General features: G+C 45.1%; 1 protein-coding gene across 1 annotated transcript in view; it reads right to left on the bottom strand.

Moving 5' to 3' along the window:
- The window catches only part of ptpn20 (protein tyrosine phosphatase non-receptor type 20), a 473,076-nt gene extending 453,221 nt beyond the window's left edge, over positions 1-19,855 (bottom strand). Inside the window, exon 1 of the mRNA XM_070865389.1 lies at positions 19,831-19,855. The gene's annotated coding sequence lies outside the window, so the exon portion shown is untranslated. The remainder of the gene's footprint in view (positions 1-19,830) is intronic.
- Positions 19,856-23,656: the final 3,801 nt, after the last annotated feature.

Genomic DNA, 23,656 nt, shown 5'->3' with positions numbered 1-23,656 from the left:
TAAATGGGTGGCCCCTTATTCTTAGATCATGCCCTCTAGTTGTAGTCTCCCCCATCAGTGGAAACATCCTCTCTGCATCCACCTTGTCAAGCCCCCTCATAATCTTATACGTTTCGATAAACTCACCTCTCATTCTTCTGAATTCCAATGAGTTGAGGCCCAACCTACTCAACCTTTCCTCATGAGTCAACCCCCTCATCCCCGGAATCAACCTAGTGAACCTTCTCTGAACTGCCTCCAAAGCAAATATAGCCTTTTGTAAATATGGAAACCAAAACTGCACGCAATATTCCAGGAGTGGCCTCACCAATACCTTATATAGCTGTAGCAAGACTTCCCTGCTTTTATACTCCATCCCCTTTGCAATAAAGACCAAGATACCATTGGCCTTCCTAATCACTTGCTGTACCTGTATACTATCCTTTTGTGTTTCATGCACAAGTACCTCCAGGTCCCGCTGTACTGCGACACTTTGCAATCTTTCTCCATTTAAATAATAACTTGCTCTTTGATTTTTTTTCTGCCAAAGTGCATGACTTCACACTTTCCAACATTATACTCCATCTGCCAAATTTTTGCCCGCTCACTTAGCCTGTCTATGCCCTTTTGCAGATTTTTATGTCCTCCTCACATATTGCTTTTCCTCCCATCTTTGTATCGTCAGCATACTTGGCTACGCTTGTTGGAGGTAAGGTTGGAGAGGTCAGAGGAGAGGTGCTTAAAGAGGTGTTTGGTTATGGAGCAAAAAAAACAGGAGTTATCCTTGCTCTGTAGGTTGATCCTGGAGTATGATGGTTCTGAGAGTGAGGCCAGATAGCATTGATGTAATCCAACCAGATCTAATGATGGGACGACTAAGCCAGTTCTCAACCAAATATGGCCAGGTTTGCATCCCTTGGACTTCAGGGAGTGAAGATGGCGAGGGTGGGGTGGGCGACGGGGGGGTGGGGTGGTGGGGGGCGGGGGGGGGGAGCTGCGTTCTTGCCAGGGGTAAGGAACGAGATGGGAGACAGTAAAGATTTTGTTGGGGCCAAGGGTGTCGAAGGTGGAGATGAGGGAGTTGTTGAGCAAATCACTGGCTGTAGAAGTATTGTGGCAAATGGAGAGCCAGATAATTTGATTTCTTATTCCAACTAAAATGACTTTTAATTAGCAAGAGTAGACTGTGTAACACTAACTCTGTTCTCCATATTAAATGAAGCAGGTTTCAAATTTAAGTGCAAAAAAGCTCACAAAAGATATCATTTTAGTTAAGCAATGGGCAACTACTGGGGTCAGGCTGCCTCAGTAGCTGCCCATTGCTTAGCTAAAATGATCTCTGTGTGTTATGTTAGTAGACTGGCTGCTGAAAAGGTGGTGTACTGTCCATCACAGGACTGAGATCAAGGGAAAAAGTATTCATTATCCAGTAGCCACAAACCAGCCCACATCATTTTAGTGCACTGCTGCTAAAAACAAGTTAGGATGAATAGTAATGGCATCATACTCCAAATGCACTGGGCAGCTGTTGGAGATTGAGAAACTAATGCTGCCTTTATAGCACAGATACCAGTATGACACCTTGTGCCAGCCATAGGATGGTTTGAACCCACCAGAACCCAGTTATACTGCTTGCTGCATACTATTATCTAAATGGAGTTTAGACGAACACTGCACACGCATAACGACCCACTGGCTAGCATCCAAATGTTAGGGACTTTTGAGTGTCAGAAAACGGTTGGTAATCTTGTTGTGATGTCGCTCGCGGGGCGAAAATTAAAGGGGAGGTGCAGCGCTGAAAATGTTTTAAATGGCCGACTTACCAGTCGCGGCTTTCTCGTCTTCATATCGTGGGGTCCGTGCCATGATTTTGCTGCCACGGCACCCCGCTCCCTGGTAGTGCAGCGGTGGTCCCCTTCTCCCTGATGCAGAGTCCGCAGCGTGCCCTCCCCTTTACTGGAAGGGGAGGGCCCTGTGTTCCAATCAGCACTGCGCGCCTCTCTGCATAGCGTTGGTTAGCACCCCGGACCCCGCCCCGACAGGAAGTGGAGTGCGAGATTTTGCACTCCACTTCCTCTCGGGGGCAGCAAGCCCAATTTAGCTGGCAGGGGTGGGACTTACGTGCCTGGCGCAGGAAGACCCGCCTCGCAGCTGTTACCGCCCCCAACCATCCCCAAAAGGGTTTCTGGCTGTATGGTAAATTTTGCGAGCCTGAGTTACAAATCATTCTTGCTGCATATTTTGGAGAAATATTGGTGAAGGGCCAAGGCCCATGCCCCTGATGTCAACTAAGGATGAAAATATTAGAACTGACGATTGGATTTGTCAAGAAGTAGCAGTTAGGTGATTCCAACTTTAGGTTTTGAAACCTGTGGATAGCAGGAGGAAGGGACGAGTGAAGAAAGCAGGTGTTTAATATTTCTGAGGTCCTGGGAAAGATTGAATTAGAGCAGAAATGGTATGAGGCCTCTATGGGGAAGAAATTCGGTCGCGCCTCTATTGCAAGGCCGAGCGGTACTTTCAGTGCCTTGAAAAAGTTTGCACCCTCCGCCCAGAAATTTATCAGAATCGGTCGAAGAGCTGACAGGGGCAATAAATCAACCGTTACACACCAGAGCTGGCGGGGAGGGAGGCGGATAACAAAAGTTTGTTCGGTACACATTGCAGGCCCATTGCGCAAGCGCGGAACTCTGAATCAGATCCCGGGAAAAGCCAAGTCTTAAAGGCGCGGCATAGTAATGCACCCATTAAAGTTTTCAGAATCACTTGTTTTCAATCTGTACTGTTATGTCTGTCTGCCGCTGCAAGCTCGGAGGCTCACGCACCGTGCTGTGTGTAAACATTGCTTGGACTGTGACCTCCGAGGGAAGCGTTTCCTCATCCCTTTAAGTAGCCGCCAGTTAACGATTCTGCAAGCCTGTACCGACTGTTTTTACAGACGTTGTTCTTGGTGGCCGCCAAATGAGACGGCTGCACCGAATTTACCGACCGGGGCGCAGGCGTGGGCGATGCACCAGGAATACGTCAGGATCGGAGAGCCTCCAATGAATTTTCAGTCGGAGCGCTAAAAGCTGTGCTCCCGGTCGGTAACCTCTTATGCTCCCATTAACGCCCCCGCTGGCCACTAGCTGAGACGTTAGACAACCGAAAATCCAGCCCTTTATTTCAGTACAATGAGGATGTAGGAAGGTAGAACATAGTGAATGACAGTATAGAAGGAACAAGCGAAGAATGTTCAGGGCAGCAGTAATCACAGTCATTCAATAAAATAGAGATAGCCACGAAAAATTGCATCGAACAGAAGGTTGTTGGAGTCCAGAAGTGAGAGAAGGATTATCTCAGTACCAGTGAGTAACTTGGGCAGGTAGAGAGCATACAGACAAGACTGGGCAGTGTAATCTGATTTTTACTTTAAGGTAGAATTTTCCAAGTCAAACATCTTAAACAGGAGTCAGAGCATTCTAGCAATGTTAACAGTAAATGCAAGATAAGAGATGGCTAGCTTTGAGTCACATCCGGGATAACACATAAACAGCAAGGCTGCAGTGTGTAACGAGACAGTGACGCACAGGCCTTTAGGAAATTTATAAACCACAAGAGCAAAGCTGAATACTGTAGCAATGTTATCTGAACCTTGAGATGTATTGTGGCCTTAAAACCCACTCCTGCCTTTGTTATTCTTTACAACACTAATGTTACGTCTGCAATGGCATAGCTGAGCATGAGGCCAGGCAAAGGTTGGTGGATGGGGAAGCCCAAGAGTAAGCAGGAGGGAGAGGCTAGGGCAGGAAAGAGAGCAGAAGACCTGAGCACAAGCAATAGGTTATCGACAGCCGGGCAGTGGGAAGTGTTTATCTAATTATTTCTTAACATTTAAGTATATGAGTAATTTGAGACATGACATGTTTTGGCGGAAAATGTGACTGTCGACCGATGGGGCTGGAAATTCAGTTGGAGGGTTTTTTCGGCACCGGGAAATGGTTTGCGTCGGCAGCCAAAAAATTCAGTTGTTGCGCTCTGACAGTGGAGTGGAGCACTAAGGGAAGTGTTCCACACTTATCTTCGGGCACTAGACCGACTGAGCAACTGAAAATCCTGTTGCTAAAGAGCCGGCCTCTCCCTAAGAGAGGCCTCCTGCAAAAAAAAAGAATCGGAACAAAAAACACAAAAAACATTCCCTATACATTACTCACCCCAAATAAAGTTAAATCGCAAAACCATCAACAGGAGAAATCAATCACAGTTACCACATGCAGTAGTTCGTTCCTTTCCTTAGCTCCCCGGGACACCTCGACACGCCAGCTTTCTCTGGCGGTATCAGCACGGGGCGCTACGGGTTCAGTGCAAAACAAATTTTGAATGCGCGACGCTCCCGGGCGATACTCCTCATTGCTGCCGGGACCGGCACACTGAATTTACCGAGCGGCGCGAATGCCAGCACTCGCGCCTGGAATCCCTTTAGCACCCCTGTTCCGACCCTCGCGAGGGACGCTATCCCACCGACTTTGTCTACCGCCGGGGTTTTCCTCACGTCATGTCTGAGTCTGTTGTAGACTAACTGATAGGGATTGATTGCTATGATTAATCAACCACTCTGTTATTATTGTATCAGCAACGACCAAGATGGTAGAAGATGAACAAGATGGACCTTTGTTTTTTTGCGTCTAGCAATTCCTATATTCATCAATGCCTTCTGCTTCAATGGCCATTTCTGGCTCTTCATTCCATATTCTAATAATCCTTACCATCTAATCTCCCCTATATGCTCTGCTATGGCACCAACATCTGCACAATTGGCATGAGAGACCAAATGGCCTCCTCAGTGCTGAAATGTCTATGACTTTATGAGCTTATCGGCACAAAAGTTTTGACAGATGCATTGACGGATAATTAGGTGGCTGGATTTGGATATAGATATAGATGTAGAAAGTTAGTTTCAGTCTTGCTCCTCTTATTCTTTAAAATATTCTCTTTGTCTTTGACAGCAGATAGCAATGGACAACAAGCCACAGTAGGACTTTAAACAAGCAATTTGGATGACGTCATAAACTGTAAGCGTGAAGCTAATATTAACACTGTGCAAACAGGTAAACAGCATGGAAGAGGTATAATGACGTAAATGAAACGTGGCAAAGATAATGAGGTAATAAAGGCGCTGATGGTATCTGGCATTGAGCGGTACTATCGTACTGATTTACGACTTTTCTCAGCAGCAAATTAACAGAAACTGTCAAATTATGAGATAGAAACAAAATTGCTAACTCTTCGATGTCAAAGTATCATTATATTTTTGCTATATATCAGATTAGCCTCACTAACACCATGACATAATTAGCCTCCAAAATAACAGTGACTTCATGTATTGGGTTTGAAATGCTTTGGGATGTCCTGAGGACATTAAAGTGTTACATAAATGTAGGTTCTGTCTTTATCATCTAAGCTTCGTTGATTGACTTTGTGAATGGAATCTGTTACGTTTGGAATAACTCCACAATACTGTGCATCCTCTGCTCAAACTGTTGTGACCTTGGTCTCTTTATTGTAAGTCCAGAGTGAGGAGTCTGCCTTTTATACCTGCTTGCCCAGGGTGGGCAGGTGACCCTTGGGTCTCCCATAGGTGCGCCCCCTGGTGGCAAGTCTTACACATTGGTAGTGTTTACATACATAACGGAATCACTACCCAAAATTCACTCTGCCTATTCACACTGTCTACCATTGGCGGCCATGGCATCGGTTGCCTGGGCCCTGAGCTCTGGAATTCCCTCCCTAAACCTCTCCGCCTCTCTACCTCTCTTTCCTCCTTCAAGACGCTCCTTGCTAATTTCTACTTATGTGGCTTGGTGTCAATTTTTTTATCGCATAATACTCCTGTGAAGCACCTTGGGACGTTTCACTATGTTAAAGGTGCTATATAAATACAAGTTGTTGTTGTTATTGTTGGTGACAACAGCACTGGAGTAGGTGGGCAAACCAGCAGTGTAAACAAGGCAAGACTCTCATCACTGGAGGCTGTGCATACCATCACAAGAGGCGGTTTCGTCTTAAGCTACTTCCAACATAAGATGCTTGTATGCATCTTATGCAAACAGATATAGGAGATATCTGTGGTTTTGGCATCATATACTATTTATTGTGTGACCGTTGATTCCTACTCTGACTAGCACGTGGCACTGGTAGCAATCCCGAGATTACTACTTTTGAGGTCCTACTTTTTAATTTAGCTCCTAGCTCCTTAAATTCTTTTCATAGGACCTCATCCCTTTTTTTACCTATGTCGTTGGTACCAATGTGCACCACGACAACTGGCTGTTCTCCCTCCCATTTCAGAATGTCCTGCACCCGCTCCGAGACATCCTTGACCCTTGCACCAGGGAGGCAACATACCATCCTGGAGTCTCGGTTGCGTCCGCAGAAACGCCTATCTATTCCCCTCACCATCGAATCCCCTATCACTATCGCGCTCCCAATCTTTTTCCTGCCCTCCTTTGCAGCAGAGCCACCTACGGTGCCATGAACTTGGCTGCTGCTGCCCTCCCCTGATGAGTCATCCTCCCCAACAGTACTCAAAGCAGTGTATCTGTTTTGCAGGGGGATGACCACAGGGGACTCCTGCACTATCTTTCTTGCACTGCTCTTCCTGTTGGTCTTCCATTCCCTATCTGGCTGTGGACCCTTCTCCTGCGGTAAGACCAACTCACTACACGTGATACTCACGTCATTCTCAGCATCGTGGATGCTCCAGAGTGAATCCACCTTCAGCTCCAATTCCGCAATGCGGACCGTCAAGAGCTCGAGGCGGATACACTTCCCACACACGTAGTCGTCAGGGACACCGGAAGTGTCCCCGAGTTCCCACATGGTACAGGAGGAGCATATCACATGACCGAGCTCTCCTGCCATGTCTTAACCTTAGATACCCTTAAATTGGTAATAACAATGTTATAGTTCACTTACTGATATAAAAAATAAAAGAAAAGCTACTCACCAATCACCAGCCAATCACTTACCACATTGGCTGTGACGTCACTTTTTGATTACTTTCTACTTCTATTTTACTTTCTCTCAAAAGTAGTAATCTCGGGATTGCTACCAGTGCCACGTGCTAGTCAGAGTAGGAATCGCAGGATAGCGCAGATGAATACATGGCTTGAGCAGTGGTGCAGCAGGGAGGGATTCAAATTCTTGGGGCATTGGAACCGGTTCTGGGGGAGGTGGGACCAGTACAAACCGGACGGTCTGCACCTGGGCAGGTCCGGAACCAATGTCCTAGGGGGAGTGTTTGCTAGTGCTGTTGGGGAGGAGTTAAACTAATATTGCAGGGGGATGGGAACCTATACAGGGAGACAGAGGGAGACAAAAAGGAGGCAAAAGCAAAAGACAGAAAGGAGATGAGGAAAAGTGGAGGGCAGAGAAACCCAAGGCAAAGAACAAAAAGGGCCACTGTACAGCAAAATTCTAAAAGGACAAAGGGTGTTAAAAAAACAAGCCTGAAGGCTTTGTGTCTTAATGCAAGGAGTATCCGCAATAAGGTGGATGAATTAATTGTGCAAATAGATGTTAACAAATATGATGTGATTGGGATTACGGAGACGTGGCTCCAGGATGATCAGGGCTGGGAACTCAACATCCAGGGGTATTCAACATTCAGGAAGGATAGAATAAAAGGAAAAGGAGGTGGGGTAGCATTGCTGGTTAAAGAGGAGATTAATGCAATAGTTAGGAAAGACATTAGCTTGGATGATGTGGAATCTATATGGGTAGAGCTGCAGAACACTAAAGGGCAAAAATCGTTAGTGGGAGTTGTGTACAGACCTCCAAACAGTAGTAGTGATGTTGGGGAGGGCATCAAACAGGAAATTAGGAGTGCATGCAATAAAGGTGCAGCAGTTATAATGGGTGACTTTAATATGCACATAGATTGGGCTAGCCAAACTGGAAGCAATACGGTGGAGGAGGATTTCCTGGAATGCATAAGGGATGGTTTTCTAGACCAATATGTCGAGGAACCAACTAGGGGGGAGGCCATCTTAGACTGGGTGTTGTGTAATGAGAGAGGATTAATTAGCAATCTCATTGTGCGAGGCCCCTTGGGGAAGAGTGACCATAATATGGTGGAATTCTGCATTAGGATGGAGAATGAAACAGTTAATTCAGAGACCATGGTCCAGAACTTAAAGAAGGGTAACTTTGAAGGTATGAGGCATGAATTGGCTAAGATAGATTGGCTAATGATACTTAAGGGGTTGACTGTGGATGGGCAATGGCAGACATTTAGAGAACGCATGGATGAATTACAACAATTGTACATTCCTGTCTGGCGTAAAAATAAAAAAGGGAAGGTGGCTCAACCGTGGCTATCTAGGGAAATCAGGGATAGTATTAAAGCCAAGGAAGTGGCATACAAATTGGCCAGAAATAGCAGCGAACCTGGGGACTGGGAGAAATTTAGAACTCAGCAGAGGAGGACAAAGGGTTTGATTAGGGTTGGGAAAATGGAGTACGAGAAGAAGCTTGCAGGGAACATTAAGGCGGATTGCAAAAGTTTCTATAGGTATGTAAAGAGAAAGAGGTTAGTAAAGACAAACGTAGGTCCCCTGCAGTCAGAATCAGGGGAAGTCATAACGGGGAACAAAGAAATGGCAGACCAATTGAACAAGTACTTTGATTCAGTATTCACTAAGGAGGACACAAACAACCTTCCGGATATAAAAGTGGTCAGAGGGTCTATTAAGGAGGAGGAACTGAGGGAAATCTTTATTAGTCGGGAAATTGTGTTGGGGAAATTGATGGGATTGAAGGCCGATAAATCCCCAGGGCCTGATGGACTGCATCCCAGAGTACTTAAGGAGGTGGCCTTGGAAATAGCGGATGCATTGACAGTCATTTTCCAACATTCCATTGACTCTGGATCAGTTCCTATCGAGTGGAGGGTAGCCAATGTAACCCCACTTTTTAAAAAAGGAGGGAGAGAGAAAGCAGGGAATTATAGACCGGTCAGCCTGACCTCAGTAGTGGGTAAAATGATGGAATCAATTATTAAGGATGTCATAGCAGCGCATTTGGAAAATGGTGACATGATAGGTCCAAGTCAGCATGGATTTGTAAAAGGGAGATCATGCTTGACAAATCTTCTGGAATTTTTTGAGGATGTTTCCAATAAAGTGGACAAAGGAGTACCAGTTGATGTGGTATATTTGGACTTTCAGAAGGCTTTCGACAAGGTCCCACACAGGAGATTAATGTGCAAAGTTAAAGCACATGGGATTGGGGGTAGTGTGCTGACGTGGATTGAGAACTGGTTGTCAGACAGGAAGCAAAGAGTAGGAGTAAATGGGTACTTTTCGGAATGGCAGGCAGTGACTAGTGGGGTACCGCAGGGTTCTGTGCTGGGGCCCCAGCTGTTTACATTATACATTAATGATTTAGACGAAGGGATTAAATGTAGTATCTCCAAATTTGCGGATGACACTAAGTTGGGTGGCAGTGTGAGCTGCGAGGAGGATGCTATGAGGCTACAGAGTGACTTGGATAGGTTAGGTGAGTGGGCAAATGCGTGGCAGATGAAGTATAATGTGGATAAATGTGAGGTTATCCACTTTGGTGGTAAAAACAGAGAGACAGACTATTATCTAAATGGTGACAGATTAGGAAAAGGGAAGGTGCAACGAGACCTGGGTGTCATGGTACATCAGTCATTGAAGGTTGGCATGCAGGTACAGCAGGCGGTTAAGAAAGCAAATGGCATGTTGGCCTTCATAGCGAGGGGATTTGAGTACAGGGGCAGGGAGGTGTTGCTACAGTTGTACAGGGCCTTGGTGAGGCCACACCTGGAGTATTGTGTACAGTTTTGGTCTCCTAACTTGAGGAAGGACATACTTGCTGTTGAGGGAGTGCAGCGAAGATTCACCAGACTGATTCCCGGGATGGTGGGACTGACCTATCAAGAAAGACTGAATCAACTGGACTTGTATTCACTGGAGTTCAGAAGAGTGAGAGGGGACCTCATAGAAACGTTTAAGATTCTGACGGGTTTGGACAGGTTGGATGCAGGAAGAATGTTCCCAATGTTGGGGAAATCCAGAACCAGGGGTCACAGTCTAAGGATAAGGGGTAAGCCATTTAGGACCGAGATAAGGAGAAACTTCTTCACCCAGAGAGTGGTGAACCTGTGGAATTCTCTACCACAGGAAGTAGTTGAGGCCAATTCACTAAATATATTCAAAAGGGAGTTAGATGAAGTCCTTACTACTCGGGGGATCAAGGGGTATGGCGTGAAAGCAGGAAGTGGGTACTGAAGTTTCATGTTCAGCCATGAACTCGTTGAATGGCGGTGCAGGCTAGAAGGGCTGAATGGCCTGCTCCTGCACCTATTTTCTATGTTTCTATGTTTCTATGTTCCCCACCCTCCAGAATTTGGATACACCTCAACTAAGAATGTATTCATCAACCCCAGCTAATCCTTTATGTATTTCTATTAAACAGCATAATCTCTTACATGTTCATATGTAAGATCTATCAAACTGTTAAAATCTACAAATGTAAAGGAATTAATGGATAATAGATAGTCAGATGTAAAAATGTAACTTTGATTTCAGAAATCAAAGCCATATAATTCGAGTACATGGGCTTCAGTAGATAATTTAGACTTTCATTTCAGTGTAGTACTGAGGAATGGTTAAGACATTCAACCAAGGACCTATCTGCCTGCAAGGGGACATATGAGAGAGATCCAATGGCACTACAGTACTTGAAGATAAGTAGTGAGTTTTCCTGCTGGTCTGGCCAATATTTTCCTTCAATTAACAGCAGCAAAATCAGATTAACTGGTGAGTTGTCTCATTTGCAATGTCTACTTACATAACAAGTGATTAGATTTTAAAAGTAATTTGTTGGATGCAAAGCACTTTGGGATGTCTTGAGGATGTAATAACATAAGTTATATAAGTTATGCATGACGTAGCCATAGGACGACAAAAGGAGAGGGCTGCAAAACTCTGAAATAAGAGACCATACACTCTACCTTTCATCAGGAAACATTAACAAACCACGTTCCCACTATCCAGGACCCTAAACACTCCTTCCGGGCAAAACAGCAATTTACTTGTACTTCTTTCAATTTAGTATACTGTATTCACTACTCACGATGCGGAGTCCAAACGCCGATTGGGTGACCGCTTTGCTAAACACCTCCGTTCAGTCTGCAAGCATGACCCTGAGCTTCCGGTCGCTTGCCATTAATCATGCCATTCCCACTCTGACCGCTCTCTCTTCGACTGCTCACTCTGCCCTAACAAAGCTCAACATAAGCTTGAGGAACAGCACCTCATCTTTCGATTAGGCACTTTACAGCCTTCCGATTTCAGATCTTACCCTCTGCCCGCATTTTATCGGACAGCAGATGCCGGTAGTGGTTCTGCTGTTGCCATTTACACCTCCTCTAGACCCATGTTTTGTTTCTTTACTTGTCACAATACCACCCCGTTTTGCCTGGCACCTTTTGTCCTTTAATCTCTCCTGCCCTCCACGCTATCACAGACCTTTCCTTTTGTTCTTTCCTCCCCAATCGCTGCCTCTGCACTTGCTTAAAACCTGTTACATCTCGAACATTTGCCATGTTAACTTTGTTTCTTTCTCCACAGTTGCTGCCTGACCTGCTGAGTATTTCCAGCATTTTATTACATTCAATATTTGCCACTTGAGGAAGAAGTGGGACAAAGTCATGGCTGGCACAGAAACATCTTGTACAGATTCCCTCATCTCTGAACAACAACAATTTCTCGATTAATATCTTGGATGGAAAAATAACACAAAAGCCGATTCATTTTAACAGACAATTGGAATATTTCTTCACAGTTTCAAAGATAAAATGTGGTAGTTTAACATTTTACTTGATGGACTTTACCTGCTAATACAATATAAGGACAGGGAGCTGTTTATATAAAAGTCTTATTGAAGAAGTCTCACACATCTTTTCAACTGCATCAATATGTATTCCTGACGGGTAGATTCATCCACCAACAGCATACGTAGAGAATTCCAATACTAGGGTCAGCAGGCGATAATTAAACTAACTAGGGCTAGAAATTAGTTTGGAGGGTTCCTAAGGCACAAATGTCAGGCAGTCACTAAGTTTAGGGACGGAAAATTTTTAGCGACGGGAACAGCAATATTCAATTGTTGCGCCCTGGCAGTGCAGCGGAGCGCAAAGGGAGATGTTCCACACCTATCTTAGGGCACTAGGCCGGGTGAGCAACTGAAGATCCCATGCTAAAGAGTCAGCTTCGTAGCACCCTAAGAGAGGCCTCCCTGCAAGTAAAAATCGGAACAAAAAAACACAAAACAACATTCCCGATACATTACTCACCCCAAATAAAGTTACATTGAAAAAAATATATATCAATCATACTTACCTCACGCAGTTGTTCCTTCCCTTAGCCCCGCCGGGACAGCTCCGCACGCCAGCTTTCTCTGGCGGGGGCGCTACGGGTGCAGCGCAAACCAAATTTGTATCCATATCGATACCGGGGGCATTACACACCAGCGCAATGCTCCCGGGCGATACTCCTCAGCGCCGCCGGTATCGGCACACTGAATTTGCCGAGCGGCTGCACACCCTTTAACGCCCCTCGCGAGGGACACTATCAAACCAAATTTCTAGCCTCTAAACTGTTCACCGTTTACCTGTAACATGCAGCAACATAGTATAATGAGTTTCAAGTGAAAGGGAAGATTTTGATGTTATTATCTTTACTTTTAAATAAAATAATCCTGGGGCTTTCACTTTTGATTGTTAATCATTGACGCCCCCCCCCCCCCACCCCCAATGCCCCCCCCACCCCCAATGCCTCCCCATCCCTAATGCCTCCCCCACCCCCCATCCCCACCCCCAATGCTCCTCCGCCCAATGCCCCCCCTCCCTATCCTTAATGCCCCCCTATGCCCCCGCCCACCCCCAATGCTGGAAAGTGCACTCATGTATGTCGAGAGGAGAAATAGGTTTAGGGAGGGAATTCCAGAGCACAGAGCCTAGACAGCTGAAGGCACAGCCGCCAATTGTGGGGTCAAGGTTGAAGTAAGTCGGGAATGCACAAGAGGTCAGAATTGGAGGAACGCAGAGTTCTCAGAGGGGTCATTGAATCCTAGAATGGTTACAGCACAAAAGGAGGGCATTTGGCCCATCGAGCCCGTGCCGGCTCTCTGCAAGAGCACTTCAGCTAGTCCCACTCCCCCGCCCTTTCCCCCTAGCCCTGCAATTTTTTTTTTCTTTGGTGCTTATCCAACTCCCTTTTGAAAGCCACGATTGAGTCTGCCTCCACCACCCTCTCAGGCAGTGTATTCCAGATCCTAACCACTCACTGTGTAAAAAGGTTTTTCCTCATGTGGCCTTTGGTTATTCTGCTATCACCTTACCTCTGAGTCCTCTGGTTCTCGACCTTTCCGAGTTGTAAGGCTGGAGGAGATAAGGAGAGACGAGGCACAAATGTGTTGGCAGTGAACTTCATGGTTAATATATTTGTACAAAATATACTTCTCTGCCTTCTTAAAGGGCTTGCACCTTTGTTAAAATAGCAGACAAAGACGTAATTGCCAACTGAAGTTAACATGTTTTCTATTAATATCACCAGTGGAACTGAATCTATTGGCACATTGTAACTAACAGCATAATCGTAACAAAAATTATCCCCCAACATAATCATAAAACTGGAGCAGCCCAAGCAATCTACTTGTGGCAATAACAGGACTGCAAACATACGAGAGAAGTTATCAGTGAGATTTATGGCAAAACAAACTCAAGACACACTGACAACCCATTTAAACTTGGAGAGATGCACATCAAAATAGGTGACATTCTTAAACCAAAATGAATGTCTCCCGCCAGATGATTGAGACTCGAGAGATCTGCACTGTATGTACGACTGGGTGGGGCCCACCTATTTTTGGACCAGCCAAGAGTGGCACAGTAAGGCACAGGACATTGGTACGTCTGTGTACTGTGCTGACATGACGCAGGGCACGGCACTACACTTTGTTCTGGTTTTCTAATCTTTAATGCGCTATGTCTTACAGATTATTCGAAGCAAAGTAGAAATCAGTGTGCTAAACAATGAAAGAAAAATGTCAATGAAATAGCATTTCAATGCGGCTAAAGTTGGCCCTGTTTAAAGCATTCATCTTTCAGCCTATATTTTTATATCAGGTCACTGCCCCACCCCCACATTCCTTTCTCACTGTTCACTGATATATTGAAGCCTCATTTCATTGAAAGATTTATTATGAAACGTTATTGTTTTGCACATTGATTTCCAGTTCAAATGAGTAACTTTTAATATCACAATGGAAAGGTTCAGTGGGCAATTAATGTGATGCTTTGACGAGCGTAGCCAATTTATTTCCTTCCATTTGCTTTGTATGCAGCACACAATATGCAGAAGCATTTTAAAATATCAGTAAATTCTGAAGTTAACAGTGAGTGATAAGCTGCTTGAAGGCAGTGTTCAATAAACTTTAGAAAACTAGAACAAAGTGTAGCGTAATGCCCTCTGAGAAAGAAAGACTTGCATTTATATAGCACCTTTCATGACATCAGGATGTCCCAAAGCACTTTACAGCCAATGAAGTATTCTTTGAAGTGTAGTCACTGTTGTAATGTAGGAAACACAGCAGCCAATTTGCACATAACAAGCTCCCACAAACAGCAATGATGACCAGATAATCTATTTCAGTGATGTTGATTGAGGGATAAATATTGGCCAGGACACCGGGGATAACTCCCCTGCTCTTCTTCCAAATAGTGCCATCCACCTGAGAGAGCAGATGGGACCTCAGATGAACTTCTCCCAAAGGCAGCACCTCCAACAGGACAGCACTCCCTCAGCACTGCACTTGAGTGTCAGCCTAGATTTTTGTGCTTAAGTATCTGGAGTGGGACTTGAACCAACAACCTTCTGACATGGAGGCAAGAGTGCTGCTCACTGAGCCACAGCTGACACCATTACTGTTGTACTGCTGTTCTGTGTCTAGGTGTGGGACTTTTGGCTGGTCCAAAACCAGATAGGGAACGGAATTGACATACCTTAAGGATGCGATCATAGTTTCAGTTCAAATACTGGCTTTACTAATAATGTGAATTCAGAAATTGACGGACATATTAATCACAAACTGAAACAATATTGGGAATGTGCAATGGGTCAGTCAGAGGTGTAGCATTCATGTGTTGTAATGTAGGCTTTACAACTGTAAGGCCATAACCTTCCTTTTATCTTTACTTGCCTGATGGGCACTTGCAGCATTTTCTGTTTTGATTTCCGATTTGCAGATTTTCCGTTTTATTATGTGTAAAAACTGGGTTGTCTAGTCCAGAAATGGGAAGGTGACAACCAATGTTCTGCAAGGTCATCATCATCATCATCATCATATGCAGTCCCTAAAATCGAGGAAGACTTGCTTCCACTCTAAAAGTGAGTTCTCAGGTGACTGTACAGTCCAATACAGGAATTACAATCTCTGTCACAGGTGGGACAGACAAACGCTGAAGGAAAGGGTGGGTGAGGAGTCTGGTTTGCCGTACGCTCCTTCCGCTGCCTGCGCTTGGTTTCTGCTTGCTCTCAGCGGCGAGACTCAAGGTGCTCAGCGCCCTCTAGGATGCTCTTCCTCCACTTAGGGTGCTCTTCCTCCACTTAGGGCCGGGGATTCCCAGGTGCCGGTGGGGATGTTGCATTTTATCAAGGAGGCTTTGAGGGTGTCCTTGAAACGGTTCCTCTGCCCACCTTTGGCTCATTTGCTGTGTAGGAGTTCCGAGTAGAGCGCTTGCTTTGGGAGTCTTGTGTCGGGCATGTGGACAATGTGGCCCGCCCAACGGAGCTGGTCGAGTGTGGTCAGTGCTTCGATGCTGGGGATGTTGGCCTGCTCGAGAACACTTACGTTGGTGCGTCTGTCCTCCCAGGGGATTTGCAGGATCTTGCGGATATATCATTGGTGGTATTTCTCCAGCGATTTGAGGTGCAAGGTACCACGCAGGCTGCTCACAAGCTTTTCCATTTGGAAATATCGCGCATGCGTAGAAATTTAAAGGGACCGCGCTTTGAAGTAAACAGGCCACGCACCACAAACCGCAGCCAGCTTAAAGGGAACATCAGTGGCAACCCGATCTGCTGCACTGGGTTTTGAGATATGGATATGCAGCTAAATCACACACGCAGAGCACCTAATCTTATCCGTGTCATAAAGACGGGGCACTCTTCAGTAATGGGGTGTCCCCCACAGGGAGACCAAAGGGGCAAATGGACTCCTGTTCCACTCTCCTATTGCCTGGCTCAGGGGCTCAGCCTGGGGAAAGTAATGAGGTAGAGAAAATGAAAACAGATTTTTTGAAAAATGTATATATTAACAAGCTCGCAATTACACACCTCATTTGTTAAGTGAAATTATAATGAAAAGATGGCATCTTTCATGACCTCGGGATGTCCCAAAGCACTTTACAGCCAATGAAGTACTTTTGAACTGCATTCATTGTTGTAATGTAGGAAATGCTGTATGCCAGTGAAATAGAATGGCATTCGCTATGAATACATCTTTGGCGTTTGTGATATAACTCTGGGTAATTATTGCATGATTGTGTATACAACAGAAACAAAATGGATACAATTCATGATGGCACATTAAAGCACTTAAAGAAAAGTAATGTAAGAGAAACAGCTTTGTGTTTACATAGCAATGAATGGAGAAAGTAACGTAGAGATCACATTTCCTGTCAGATGTATCAGCTTGCAGGTAAGTGTTGTTTAAAGAAAAACAGTAAGGCCACTTTTGCACTCCTTGTGCATGCTGGGAGTGCAGATGGGGCAATTCTGTACCGCTCGCCCATCAATTACCTTCCATGCATTTTATTGGTCATAAAATCACTGAGTGGGGAAGCTCAATTTCTTGACATGATCTCCTGGCATATGCCAAGAGGCAAACTGAATATGTGGAGTACAGTACAGCATTAGACTCAATATATCACAGGAACAAGAGCAGGCCATTCAGCCCCTCGAACCTGTTCCGCCATTGAATCAGATCACGACTGATCTGTACCTCAATTCCATTTACCTGCCTTAGCTCCATATCCCTCACCTAACCAAAATTTATCGATCTCAGTCTTGAAAGCTCCAATTGTCCCAGTATCCACAGTCTTTTGGGGAAGAGAATGCTAGATTTCTGCTTCCCTTTGCGTGAAAAATGCTTTCTGATTTTCCTCCTGAATAGCCGAGCACTAACTTTTTGTCCCCTTGTTCTTGATTCCCCCACCAGAGGTAACAGTTTCTCTCTATGTACCCTATTGAGTCCTCTTAACATTTTAAACACCACAATCAGATCACCCCCTCCATCTTCTAATCTTGAAAAACATATATCCAAAGAATGTAAATGGATGTTTAAAAAAAAGTTTTTAATGGCTGCTAGGAAAATGCCTCTTTCATGAAAGAAGGAAGTTCCTTTCTTATGGAACTGTTTCAGCTTCCATAATGGGTCAGTGAGTAAAGGGGGCATCACGAGTGAGGCTGACTAATACCAATGAAAAGGGCCCCAGCCTTGTCCCTAGTCTCTGGTGAGTTAGCTGGTCCTGGCTAGACTAGCAGTATGGCTGCTGTAATTGGCCTCAGTACTCTGGGCCAGAGAAGGGACAGATCAGTTGCGGCTCCTGCTCCTAATCGCGGTGACCCATGACTAAAAAGTGCGCGTGTATCTAGCTTTTGGCTGACAACAGGATCAGCTGTGATGCACCCGGTGATTTGGTGCTGCGCATTCTCAGCTCATACGCAAAGAAAGGTCACGTGGGCAAGGTTACTGGAGGACAACCAGTGCACCCCAACACAAAGCATTGCCTTGCATGGAGAAGAAGAGGGGCGGGGCAGTTAAAAAGAAAAGAAAGACTTGGATGCCTTTCATGACCACCGGACGTCTCAAATTGCTTTACAGTCAATGAAGCACTTTTGGAGTGTGGTCACTGTTGTAATGTGGGAAACACGGCAGCCAATTTGCGCACAACAAGCTCCCACAAACAGCAATGTGATAATGAGCAGATAATCTGTTTTTTTGTTATGTTGATTGAGGGATAAACATTGGCCAAACACTGGGGAGAACTCCCCAGCTCTTCGAAATAGTGCCCTGGGATCTTTTACGTCCACCTGAAAGAGCAGACAGGGTCTCGGTTTACCAAGTCCACATCAGTAAATACGGTATGGAGATGATACGATTGTCTCATTGAATTATATAGCCTACAGTCCCTCAATATATTCTAAAAAAAAATCAATGTAAAGACCTATAATTGCTTTCATCGATTGCGTGGAATATACATGGAAAATCAAGCAACTTGAGTTGTCCGTGTTGGCCAAGGCAATGGTGTATTTAATGAACAAATCTGTAAAGTATGCACTTGTGGTTTGTAGAGCTGTTGAGTTGGGAGTGGCTTAGCCAGTCACGTGATGTTCACAAGCCTCAATAAAACCCCAGCCAGTTCTGGGGCTCCTCTATGAGGCAGGTGGTTGTGAGCCCGGTGGATGAAGTGGTAATGTGTAGTGTGATTGTTAAACCTTTGTTAATAAACCAACTAGCTCTTAATAGCAATGTGTTGCTATGAATTCTTAGGCAAAGAACCCATAAAGCAAATACATTACACAATCCATACTAGAAAACTGTCAGTTGAAGAAATAAAATAAAATCCTTTAAGAATGTCCAAGTCTTTTTAAGAAATGGACTAGAACACTGAATAACACTTTAAATACACACCTTGCCTCAAATGTAAAACAAGACCTCAAACATATTTAGCTCCCCATCTTTATCTGTTATTCTCTCTCACTCGTTCCTTTTGTCAGTCCGGTGGCGTGTCTTCCTTTTTCCATGCTGGTGAAGGGCCTTTACCCCAAATATTGACTTCTTTTGCCACTTTTCAGACACAATTTGTGTATTTCCAGCATTTTTCTGCCCTTATTTCAGATTTCCAACATTTGCAGCCTCAGCTGAGTTTCACAAGGACTGGAACCAACATGAAGTGCCCCTGTTGTGAGGTGTCCACTGGGTATTTTCCCCCATGTAATAATATCCACACTGACAGCACAGTCTGCGTCTCTGTGTGTTTACACTGATGCTGACCTGTTGTTGAAAGAACAGGATTGTGCAGCACACTATTTTCAGATTTGTTTTTGTCTTCGAATCCGCATTGAGTGATTTGAAAATTGGCAAGTAATTGTCGAGCAGATACTCAAGTCCAGCAACACAACCACACAGTACCTGAGTTGGTTTCCAATGGGAGTCCATTCCTGTTCAAGGAGCATTCCAGCTTGAGAACGCAACACAGTAGCCTTTGTGCAGGCCAGCGTGATACTGTTTCACCGCCACGCTAAACACCTCCCGCTATTCTGTCCCAGGTTTGAGGGCACTGCAAATGTTGTGGGAAATCATAAAGCAAACACACACACATATCCCCAGCTGCATCGCCAGCAACGTCACATGTGCATCAAAAGTGAACTTTCTCCACCCCAGCAGCCAGGCTAACTGCAGCAATTTTGGGCAAACAATTGATTCGGTTCCTTTGTGGACTGGCCGTTGTGTCAGCTTGACCCTGCGACTGATTTGGAGCTTGGGAGGGGAGGACATTATTAAAAAATTAAATTGTGAGACTGATGTGGATCAATATTGGATGGAACAAACCGGCTCTTCCAGCTCTCCCCCAACTCTTAAAACGAATCTGGTGCACATTTTATCACAACTTATTGCAGACAATGTCCACTGTCTATCAAATGCCACAAAAGCTGCACAAGAACCACGCAATTATTAAACAAAAATAGAGTGGAGGAGGAGAAAGGAAAGGCTTACTTGAGTTTGCAGCAGCGCTATTTCCCTGTCGACAAGTCCAAACTCCGTCTTTTATTAGCGTGGTTAGATTTCCAGCGAGGCGCCGGTCACGACTGAGCGCTCAGTCTGTACACAGCAACAAAGTGCTGGTTGGCAGGTGAAATTCCACTGCTGATATTTCATCTTGACGACCCAGTGGAGTTCAATCCCAGCGCAGTCTGTGTATCAATCCCTGCCCAGGTCCCCCAGCATATCCCCTCCCCACTCCCTTTTATTATTCCCCCCTACTAACTGACGAACTAACTTTGCTGTTTAATGTGAGCCGACTTGGAGAACTTCGCCCGATTCCATTCCTCCGCTCTGCGTTCGAGATCTTGGCAGCTTTTCATTGGCACCGCCCCTAACCCCGCTCTAAACAAAGGAGGGGCCCGAAACCAAGGAGATGGGACGCTAACTTCTGCCAAGGCACCAATAACCAGAGAGCCTGGGCGGAGCTTGGCTGTGGGTACTTGGCATAGTTCAGGGAGGGTTGTTCAAAGTCCCCAAAACAGATGCATTTGAGGGCAGGCGACTAACAAAACAGGCGGAGTCCCTAATAGATCACAAGATCAGACCGTCTCACTTTTCTTTGGGAAATACCACTCGATATGCATTTTACCTATTTATTTATTGTCTTCGATTTTGAAGGTGATTGCTTCTTCCCTTCCCAGCTGACATCCTGATAAAACAAACACACTCAGTAAATGCCAACTGAGTCTCATCGTCATCATCATAAGCAGTCCCTCGGAATCGAGGAAGACTTGCTTCCACTCTTAACATGAGTTCTTAGGTGGCTGAACAGTCCAATACAAGAAACACAGTCTCGGTCACAGGTGGGACAGATAGTCGTTGACGGTAAGGGTGGTTGGGACTGGTTTGACACATGCTCCTTCCGCTGTCTGCGCTTGATCTCTGCATGTTCTCGGCGACTATACTCTAGGAGCTCAGTGCCCTCCCGGATGCACTTTCTCCACTTAGGGCGGTCTTTGGCCAGGGACTCCCAGGTGTCGGTGGGGATGTTGCACTTTATCAGGCAGAGAACACTGTACTTCAGTTCAAGCTGCACACCCTAAAGGCTCCCCTGGGTGTTCCCTTTACCCATGCCTACATTTGTTTGACCAATTAAAAGTGATGCTGCAATAAAAGCAGAAAATGTTGGAAAACACACAGCCGGTCAAGGCTGCATTTGTGGAGAGAGAGAGACACAGAGTTAACGGGCTGAACTTTCCATGATGGTAGCGGACGCGATTGGTGGCGGGTCGGGTGGGAAAATTGTTTTTTTGACAACAGGTCAGGAACCCGCTGTTATTTCATTCCCACCAACCTTTCCCCCAGGCGTGTCTGTAGCCAGGCGAGGAGCCAACCTGACCTGCAACAGCGGGGGACCCAATTGAAATCATTATGAGGTACTTTAAAGCGTCTTTTCCCCCCTACTTTTTAAATTTCTCCGCATGGCCATGGGATTCACACAGCTCGGGAACCACGTCTGTCAACCTGAGGTGGGAGTTCCGTGGCCATTGCTCCAGCTGATTACTTGATGTCATGGAAAACAAACCAAATTAGAAACATGTTGATTACATCAACTAACAGATTGATGGAGAATCTGTTCTACTTGAAAAGCTACTGGTAAATGTTACTTTTTCACTGCCCATTCACGGCTGTTGCCTTCCAACTCAACAGTAATTGCATAATGAATTGATCTGCACTATAAAAAATGACATGCCATTTAAATAAATGTCTGTTTTGTTTCTGGTCAGGTTTTTCTCACAGTATTCTGTGATTGACCACTTACACGTTAAATCAAGTCATCAACCGTAACAATTTCATTCTCATCACTCATTCCACTGGTTCAATTTGCTTTCAGTTCCTGAATATGATGAATTTAATTTTTCAGTCTGAGACTTTAGGGCGAATTGCTGCAGAGGTTATCTCACTTGTCCGTTGTTAAACTTCATCGGAAGAGCTGCAGAAATCCCAGAAACACATTGTAAGCACCACTTATACTAATTATGTGGGATTCCGCAGCTGTTCTACTGTACTTGCATAAGATTTCAAATCCACCCCTTTACAATTACATTTAAAATCTGCTTAATTTTATGTATTACCTATACACACTTCTTTTATTTGTACCAGTTACTGACAAAAAAATATAGATTTTTGACTAAAGCACCAATATCTTTACAATTAATGTACTTTTTGCATTATGTTCTTGATCGTATTTGTAGATGGAGTCATATTACTTAATGATAATTTTACTGAAATATTTCTTTGTCACTCATTTATAACTTTTATTATATGATTGTACTGTAAAGGTTCAACACCCACTCTATGAGATTGAACTTAAAATGTAATGTGAGCAGGGTCCCTTTAAGGATCCCAGCTTAAATCATGTCATCAATGATGTCACCAGACTTGCTCCATCTCATTGGGCCGGGTAACATGCTGGCGGGCTTAATAGTCCCCATTAAGGTAAGTTCATTTTCTACAGCGGGATGGAGCCAGCAGCGGGGTCACGACCCGCCATGGACTCCAGCCGCACCGGTCCCACCAAGGCAAGGAAAATTCCGACCAATGTTGCAGGTCGGGTACGGTAGCATAGTGGTTATGTTAGTGGACTAGTAGGCCTGGACTAATGATCTGGTGACATGAGTTCAAATCCCAAATTCAATGAAATAAATCTGGAGTATAAAGCCAGTATTGACCATGAAACCATGGGTTTGTTGTACATACCCATCCGGTTCACTTGTGTCCTTTAGGAAAGGTCTCTATGTGATTCCAAACCCACAGCAATGTGGTTGACTATTAACTGCCCTCTGAAATGGCCCAGCAAACCACTCTGTGGTATTCAAGAAGGCAGCACACCACCAGCTTCTTGAGAACAATTAGGGATGGACAATAAATGCTGGCCTTGCCAGTGATGCCCACACCTTGTGAATGAGTAATATAAAAAAAGGTTGCTGACCTTTCATCATGAGTGTTGCCTGAGCATCAGCAGCAGAAAAATAACAAATCTACATGTGCCCCCTTTATGTTTAGGAGGCACAACTCATAGAAACAGAACAAGAAGAAATTAGTAATCTAAATCATAATATTGTTGGCCGTGTCCACCATGCAGAGCCCATTGCTCAGGAAAGACCTCAAGTGTTCCAATAGACACTCCATTCACCCTCTCCAGGGTCACCCAGGTACAGACAAGACCGTGGAAGAGAAGCAGACAGCCAGAGCGACCTTGCCCATGACCCTAGACCTGTAAATAGCCATCTTTGCCACACCCCCCCCCCACCCCCAGGAGGAGACCCATGAGAAGTTCCGGCCTATTTACAGATGCTGACTGACTTGCTGTGCACTGCCTGAATTTTTTGGTATTATTTGTCTTCATTCAGTGGCCAGCTAAGACTGTAGCTATACTGCCACTTTTGGGGAAAGTGGAGGGCTTTTGGTTGTGCACTCATCAAGAGGGCAGCATAAATCAGATGTCAAGTCCTGATCTGACACCCAGTAAAGCTGAGACCCTAGCAGGAGGCTGGCTCACACTATTGGGACTTTGTACTGAGTGCAGTATAACTCAATGCCCAGTATGAGACTGGGTTTCATCATCATAGGCAGTCCCTCGGAATCAAGGAGGACTTGCTTCCACTTCCAAAGTGAGTTCTTTGGTGGCTGAATAGTCCGACAGGTGGGACAGACATTCGTCGGGGGAAGGGGTCGGTGGGGCTTGTTTGCCACACGCTCCTTCCGCTGCCTGCGCCTGGCCTCTTCATGCTCTTTGCATCGAGCCTCAAAGAGCTCAACGCCCTCCCGGATGCAC

This window comes from Pristiophorus japonicus, chromosome 22 (assembly GCF_044704955.1).
Source record: "Pristiophorus japonicus isolate sPriJap1 chromosome 22, sPriJap1.hap1, whole genome shotgun sequence".
Lineage (NCBI taxonomy): Eukaryota > Metazoa > Chordata > Chondrichthyes > Pristiophoridae > Pristiophorus > Pristiophorus japonicus.
Note: the sequence above shows the minus strand (reverse complement) of the source record. Positions and strands in the feature narration are given on the sequence as shown.